The sequence below is a fragment of the Rutidosis leptorrhynchoides genome, chromosome 10 (genome assembly GCF_046630445.1).
Source record: "Rutidosis leptorrhynchoides isolate AG116_Rl617_1_P2 chromosome 10, CSIRO_AGI_Rlap_v1, whole genome shotgun sequence".
NCBI classification, from domain to species: Eukaryota; Viridiplantae; Streptophyta; class Magnoliopsida; order Asterales; family Asteraceae; genus Rutidosis; species Rutidosis leptorrhynchoides.
Genome location: NC_092342.1, coordinates 330,627,858 through 330,636,296, shown reverse-complemented (window position 1 = coordinate 330,636,296; position 8,439 = coordinate 330,627,858).

The following is an 8,439-nucleotide window of genomic DNA, read 5'->3' as shown; positions in this document are numbered from 1 at the left end:
TAATAGTATTTCCTGCTAAAATTAATAACTATTTTATATACACCTCGCATAACATCAAGTATTTTTGGCGCCGCTGCCGGGGAACACTCTTAAACGCCGGAAGCGCAACGCTAATATAAAAAAAAAAAAGATTTTTAGCTTACTTTTATTAAAATTCGCTTTTGTAAAAATACGTTTTAATTATTCAAAAATATAAAAAGAAAACAAAAATATAAGTATTTTTTTTTTAAGATTTTGTTAAATATTTAAGTTTTATAAGTTTCTTTATTTTTAAAAATATAAGTTTAATTTTAATATCTTTTATTTATATAAAAATTAAAAACAAAAAATAAATAAATAAAGAAAAACGCGTTGAAGATAAAACCTGTCAGCTGAAATTCTGAACCCCGCGACTCGCGGGGTTTTCTTTATAAATTACCGCAACTCGCGGAGGCTACCTGACACACGGACAAAAACCCTAAACCAGCATTAATTACGAATTATTATTAATTATTAATAATATAAACCCTAATTATGTATTATTATTATTATTAGTTTTATTTTAACTTTTACTTTTTATTTATTTTATATTTTGTTTAATTAGTTTTATTAAAATTGTAAAATTAATAGTTTAATAAAATAAATAATATAAAAATAATATTTTTATAAAAATTGTACTTTTTACAACTTTTTGTATATTTTTATATTTTGTCCCTTTTTAATCATTGTAGCGTAATATTTGTATTTTTAGCTCATATTTAATTTTAAACTTAGTTTTTGCTATAGTTATTTTTACTCCTAGATTTTTAGGCTTTGCCGTAGAATTCCTTAAGTGCTTTTTCTTTAGACTAAGATTTAGGTGCTTTAGAATTTTGCGACGCCTTTTTAAGTTTTAGTTTCTTTTTAAGTAATTTCCATTTGGGATTTAATTTTTCCTGTAAGATTTAATATTTTTAGACACCTTTTACTATGTATCAATTATCATTCCAATTAGTAATTTCAATTTGCGATTATAATTTTAAGTTAGTTGTAGTAATAAGATTAGGTTAGTTAAGTATTTTTAAGTTTTGATAAGTTTCTTTTATTTTTCCGTCACCTTTTATTTTTCAACCATTTTTTTCTTTTTCGACCTTTTTCGACGAACTCTTTTTCTCTCTTATTTCTCGCCATTCTAGTTTTTAGGACTTAGAATTTTTTCTACTTCTTATCTAAATTTCTTAAAATTACGAAAATTTATTTTAAGTGGTTAAATTGATAGACATCAAAATTTTCTGGTTCGTAGTAATAGTTGGATTTGTACGTGGACCGGGTTATTGGAGCCAAACAGTCCTCAATTATATTGAGACCAAACGAATCCTGCCCCTCTGCTGCATCTTTTGGCTATTCGAAACGTGGGCAAAATCAGAAAAGTCTATTGATTGGATAACTTATTATAATTTTTCTTTCCTTTTAAAAACTAATAGGATATTCAGTGAATGCACCGAGCAAGACGTTCACCACTTTTTTTACGTTCACCACCTGTAACTAGATCAAGACATTTAGCAAATATAACCGCCGTTGATTTTTCTTTAGAATCGTCATCCAGTCGACCAAGTACTTCAGTTCAAATTTCCGATAATCCATTTTTTGAACCCAACCTCACAATTGAGAATCCGGAGAATATTCAGGAACGGTTCGTAGATCCTGAACCATTAAACTTTCCTCCGGAGCCACCAATCATTCAAACAGAGATTGTTGAGGAACGAACCATTAAAACAGAATCATCTAGTGATACCGATTCAACAAATTCAATTATGGAGAATCTGGAACCTTTAAGTATGGAAGACCGAATGAGAGCTAAACGCACTGGCCAAGGTCACGCAATTACTCATCCAGACATTAATGCGCCAGATTATGAAATCAAAGGACAAATTCTACACATGGTGACTAATCAATGCCAATTTAGTGGTGCGCCGAAGGAAGATCCAAATGAACATCTACGTACCTTTAATAGGATCTGCACACTATTTAAAATCCGAGAAGTGGAGGATGAACAGATATATCTCATGTTATTTCCCTGGACTTTAAAGGGAGAAGCCAAAGATTGGTTGGAATCATTACCTGAAGGGGCGATCGATACATGGGACGTTTTAATTGACAAATTTCTTAAACAATTCTTTCCTGCATCTAAAGCCGTAAGACTTCAAGCAGAAATTGTTACGTTCACACAAAAGCCAAATGAAACTCTATATGAGGCGTGGATAAGATATGGAAAGTTGTTAAGAGGATGTCCGCAACATGGTTTAGACACCTGTCAAATAGTACAAATATTCTACCAAGGATGCGACATCACTACAAGGAAAGACATAGATATAGCAGCTGGTGGTTCTATTATGAAGAAAACCGAAACTGATGCTTACAAAATTATTGATAACACTGCTTCCCACTCACATGAGTGACACCAAGAAAAAGATATCGTTAGATCATCTAAAGCAGCTAGAGCCGATTCTAGCCATGACTTAGATTCCATTTCCGCAAAGATAGATGCTGTGGAGAGACGAATGGAAAAGATGACTAAGGGTATTCACTCAATACGAATTAGTTGTGAGCAGTGTGGAGGACCACATTTGACAAAAGATTGTCTCAGTATTGAATTAACAATGGAACAAAGAGAGAATATTTCATACATAAACCAAAGGCATGGAAATAATTATCAGAATAATTATCAACCGCCAAGACCAATTTACAATCAAAACCAGAATTATAACCGAAATATTCCATACAACAACCAACAAGGTCCTAGCAATCAACAAGTATCCAATAATACTTATAATCAGCAAAGACCGAATTTTCAAAACAAACCGCCACAACAAACCGATGATAAAAAGCCGAATTTAGAAGATATGATGACGAAGCTAGTTGAAACTCAAACGCAGTTTTTCACATCTCAGAAACAAACCAATGAACAAAATGCTCAAGCATTTAGAAATCAACAAGCTTCTATTCAAAATCTGGAACAAGAAGTAAGTAACCTAGCAAGGTTAATAGGTGAAAGAAAACCGGGAAGTCTACCTAGTGATACAAATGCTAACCACCGGAATGAAACAGCTAAAGCTATTACCACAAGAAGTGGTACAACACTTAAACCACCTGAAATACCTGTAACTTCTGATGAAACCATTCCTACTCCACAAGAACCACAACCTGATCAAGATAAGAAAAAAGAACCGGTAGTTGAAAAGGTTAATGAAGATAACACAGTTAAGGATAAACCTTATGTTAAACCATACCAACCACCACTTCCTTATCCGAGTAAAATGAAGAAAGAGAAACTTGAAGCCGAGCAATCCAAATTCTTGGATATGTTTAAACAGATAAATGTAAATCTTCCTTTCATTGATGTGATTTCAGGAATGCCAAGATATGCTAAATTCTTGAAAGATCTAATCTCAAATAGAAAGAAAATGGAAGAACTCTCGGCTGTTACTATGAATGCTAATTGTTCAGCAGTGCTGTTGAATAAGATACCAGAAAAACTATCTGATCCAGGAAGTTTCACAATTCCATGTTTTCTGGGTAGTCTTAGTTCAATAGAAGCATTGGCAGACTTAGGTGCTAGTATGAATCTAATGCCGTATTCACTATACGCTAAACTAGACCTTGGAGAATTAAAACCAACCAGAATAAGCATACAACTAGTCGATAGATCAATAAAATATCCTAGAGGGATAATGGAGAACATGCTAGTTAAAGTTGGTACTTTAGTATTTCCAGTAGATTTTGTTGTTCTGGACATGGAAGAAGATTCTCAAGTTCCTCTCATATTAGGAAGACCATTCTTAAGCACGGCTAAAGCAATGATAGACGTGTTCGGTAAGAAACTGACCCTAAGTATAGAGGATGAGAGTGTTACCTTTTCAGATGATAAAGCAATGCAACAACCACAATCTGCAGATGATACATGTTATTATATTCAAACTATAGATGCACATGCAGAATTATTAGAAGAATTTCCAGAATTACAAGGAACAGGAGAATGTTCTTTAGGAGAAGGTAATGAACCAATTGATGAAGCTGAAATGTTAGCTACACTTATAGCTAATGGATATGAACCAACAACAGAAGAAATTCAAATGCTAAAAGAAGAAGACAGATATCGATATAAATCATCGATAGAAGAACCTCCGAAATTAGAGTTAAAGCCACTTCCAAACCATTTGGAATACGCTTATTTACATGGTGAATCTGAATTACCTGTAATAATATCGTCTTCTCTTACTGAAAATGAGAAATCACAACTCATTTCTGTGTTGAAAGCTCATAAACCAGCCATTGCATGGAAGATTCATGATATTAAAGGAATAAGTCCTTCGTATTGCACACATAAAATCCTTATGGAAGAAGGTCATAAAACGTATGTGCAACGCCAACGAAGACTAAATCCTAATATGCAAGATGTAGTTAAGAAAGAGATTATTAAACTGCTAGATGCAGGTTTGATATATCCAATTTCTGATAGTCCATGGGTAAGCCCAGTTCAATGCGTACCAAAGAAGGGTGGCATGACTGTCATTACAAATGAGGAAAATGAACTTATTCCTACTAGGACTGTAACAGGATGGCGTGTATGTATTGATTATAGAAAATTAAATGACGCCACCAGAAAAGATCACTTTCCCTTACCTTTCATAGATCAAATGTTGGAAAGATTAGCCGGAAATAGTTACTATTGTTTTCTAGATGGATTTTCCGGATATTTTCAAATTCCAATAGCACCCGAAGATCAAGAGAAAACCACATTCACGTGCCCTTATGGTACTTTTGCTTACAAACGCATGCCATTTGGACTTTGTAACGCCCCTGCAACCTTTCAAAGGTGTATGATGGCGATTTTTCATGACATGATAGAAGAATGCATGGAAGTTTTCATGGATGACTTTTCAGTCTTCGGTGATACATTTAAATCATGTCTAGTTAATCTGGAACGAATGCTAATTAGATGCGAAAAATCAAATCTAGTACTTAATTGGGAGAAATGCCATTTCATGGTTAAAGAAGGCATCGTTCTTGGACATAAAATTTCAAAAGAAGGAATTGAAGTGGATAGAGCTAAAGTAGATGTAATTGCTAAACTTCCACATCCCACCAATGTTAGAGGAGTTAGGAGTTTTCTAGGGCATGCCGGTTTTTACCGACGTTTCATAAAAGATTTTTCTAAAATTGCCACTCCTATGAATAAACTCCTAGAAAAGGATGCGCCATTCATCTTTTCAGATGAATGTATCAAATCTTTTAATATTCTTAAAGAAAAACTCACTAATGCACCGATCATGATAACACCAAATTGGAATCTACCATTTGAACTAATGTGCGATGCAAGTGATTTTGCAATGGGAGCCGTTTTAGGACAACGGATTGAAAAACGATTTCAACCTATATATTATGCTAGTAAGACATTACAAGGAGCACAAACGAACTATACAACTACTGAAAAAGAACTCCTTGCTATTGTCTTTGCTTTTGACAAATTTCGATCATATCTCGTTCTAGCAAAAACGGTGGTCTATACCGACCATTCTGCTCTTAGATACCTATTTTCAAAACAAGATGCTAAACCAAGATTAATCCGTTGGATCTTACTCTTACAAGAGTTTGATATTGAAATCCGAGATAAAAGAGGAGCAGAAAATATCGCCGCTGATCATCTTTCTCGTCTTGAAAATCCCGAATTAGAAGTTCTAAATGAATCGGCCATACAAGACAACTTTCCTGATGAATATCTATTGAAGATAGATTATAAAGAAATCCCATGGTTTGCAGATTATGCAAACTACTTAGTTTGTGGATTCCTTAAAAAAGGATTATCGTACCAAAGACGAAAGAAATTCTTCAGTGATATAAAACACTATTTCTGGGAAGATCCACATCTGTTTAAAAGTTGTCCCGATGGAATAATACGCCGATGTGTATTTGGAGATGAAGCTAGTAAAATTTTAAACCATTGTCACACAGGACCAACAGGAGGGCATTATGGGCCTCAACTAACAGCAAGAAAAGTTTATGAAGCTGGATTCTATTGGCCTACAATTTACAAAGACGCACACCTTCTTTGCAAATCCTGTGATGCATGTCAAAGGGCCGGAAAAATAAGTCAACGTGATGAAATGCCACAAAATGTCATCCAAGTATGTGAAGTATTTGACATTTGGGGTATTGACTTTATGGGTCCATTTCCAAAATCTCATAATAATCTATATATACTCGTAGCCATTGATTATGTATCTAAATGGGCGGAAGCACAAGCTCTCCCAACTAACGATGCACGAGTTGTAGTCAACTTTTTAAAACGTCTTTTTGCAAGGTTTGGAACACCGAAAGCTTTAATAAGTGATCGGGGTACTCATTTCTGTAATAATCAACTTGAGAAAGTTCTTAAAAGATATGGAGTAACTCATAAAATCTCCACCACATATCATCCACAAACAAGTGGACAAGTTGAAAATACCAACCGAGCTTTAAAACGTATTCTAGAGAAAACTGTAGGATCAAATCCGAAGGAATGGTCCATTAAATTGGAGGATGCACTCTGGGCTTTTAGAACAGCCTACAAAACTCCAATTGGAACCACACCTTTTAGACTTGTTTATGGAAAAGCATGTCATCTTCCAGTAGAAATTGAACACAAAGCATTTTGGGCTTTGAAGACATGTAATATTGATTTACATGAAGCCGGACGTCTACGATTAAGTCAACTAAACGAATTAGAAGAATTAAGACATGAAGCATACGAAAATTCGTTAATCTATAAAGAAAGAACGAAGAAATGGCATGATAAAAGAATCAGAAGTTCAAAAGAATTTAAAGAAGGAGACAGAGTTCTTCTTTTCAATTCACGATTCAAGCTATTTCCTGGAAAATTGAAATCAAGATGGTCTGGACCATTCATAGTCAAAAGAGTTTTCCCATACGGAACGATAGAATTAATAAATTCAAATGGGATAGAATTTAAAGTTAATGGTCACAGAGTTAAACATTACATACATGGTCCGATGGAAGTCGACAACGAAGTTAATCACAATTTCGACACCACAGCTAACTAAGTGTGGGGAGAATCAAGTCTTTAAAGGATAATATGTATTTCTGTTAGAGTTAGATTGTCTGTTTTCGTGTAGTTCTCGAAAATGGAACCCGAATGGTCTTTCCCTAGCAGACCCTAAAGAACTAGTCTTCTCCCCCCATTCTGAATTTTTATTTTTTTAGGTTTTTACAAAATGAAGACTGCCTGTGAACTAAACTATGGTCTAATGCTACACGCTTTGATCACTAAACGTAATAATGACATACTACCGAGTGAAATAGTATCAGTAATCAGAGAAAGAATGGACGGAGTTAGAAAAGAATCCAGATGCGAAGATAATAAGTTACAATTTGGTAAAGGAAAATCAAAATCCGCAGCGAAAAGAAGAGCACGACACCTAGAAAGATGTCACAAATGCGGAAAATGGTCACATGGAGGTAAATGTTCAAATAATCAAACCTATTCAAATACCGAATTTGTTACTTTATGCAGAGACGGACCGTTCATATGTTTAGAAGAAAAGATACTGAATGCTCGAGGTTACGCCTATGTAGCCATGGAAAACCAATTAAACCGACTATCTTATGAATGGGATAGATCATATAACTAAGAAATCTATTTCACAGGTATGTCTGTACAGTTTTTAGTTTTTATTTTTATTTTTAACCTTTTGATAATAAACGCTAATTTGTTCGCTAAAAAGTATTAAATTGGTATTGAATAAAATTAGGTTTGGCGACCGAAATTATTGATATCATTCAAAAATTTATTACATCACTGCGAAATTTAACGTTTATTCTTAAGGTATAAATATCTTTAATCAATCAAACCAAAATATTTCAAAAATTCGTCATGAGTTAAATTAGGTTTTGGAACCGAAATTACTTTACCGAAAAGAGGGGCGCATATTTTTGATAATATTTGATTAATTAAAGTGGGATAAAAAGAAAAAAAAAAGATTTTTAAATTTATTTTTTACCATGTTTTTAAAATTAATATTTAAATCTTAAATTAATATATTTAAAATTGTAAATATTTGAAAAATTAATATAAGTTTGATATGAATTTATAAATTTTTAAATTAAGTTTGGTGTGAATTTTTTATTTTTAAAATATTAATTTTTAATTTTATGCATTTCAAATTTTAAGTTTGGTATGAATTTTTAATATTAATTTTGAATTTTATATTTAAGTTGTGTGAATTTAAAAACAAAAATTTACTTTATCTCATTAAGTTAAGAATATGATTTTTAAAATTCGTCGTAAGTTGAAGACTAGGTCTTTGAACCGAAATTGCTTTACCCGAGGGAGGGACGAGAACTTTTATTATCATTATTTTTAATCTTATTGAATTAAAGTATGCCAAAAACATTAAAAAATCCAAAAATCTTAGCTTTTAAAAC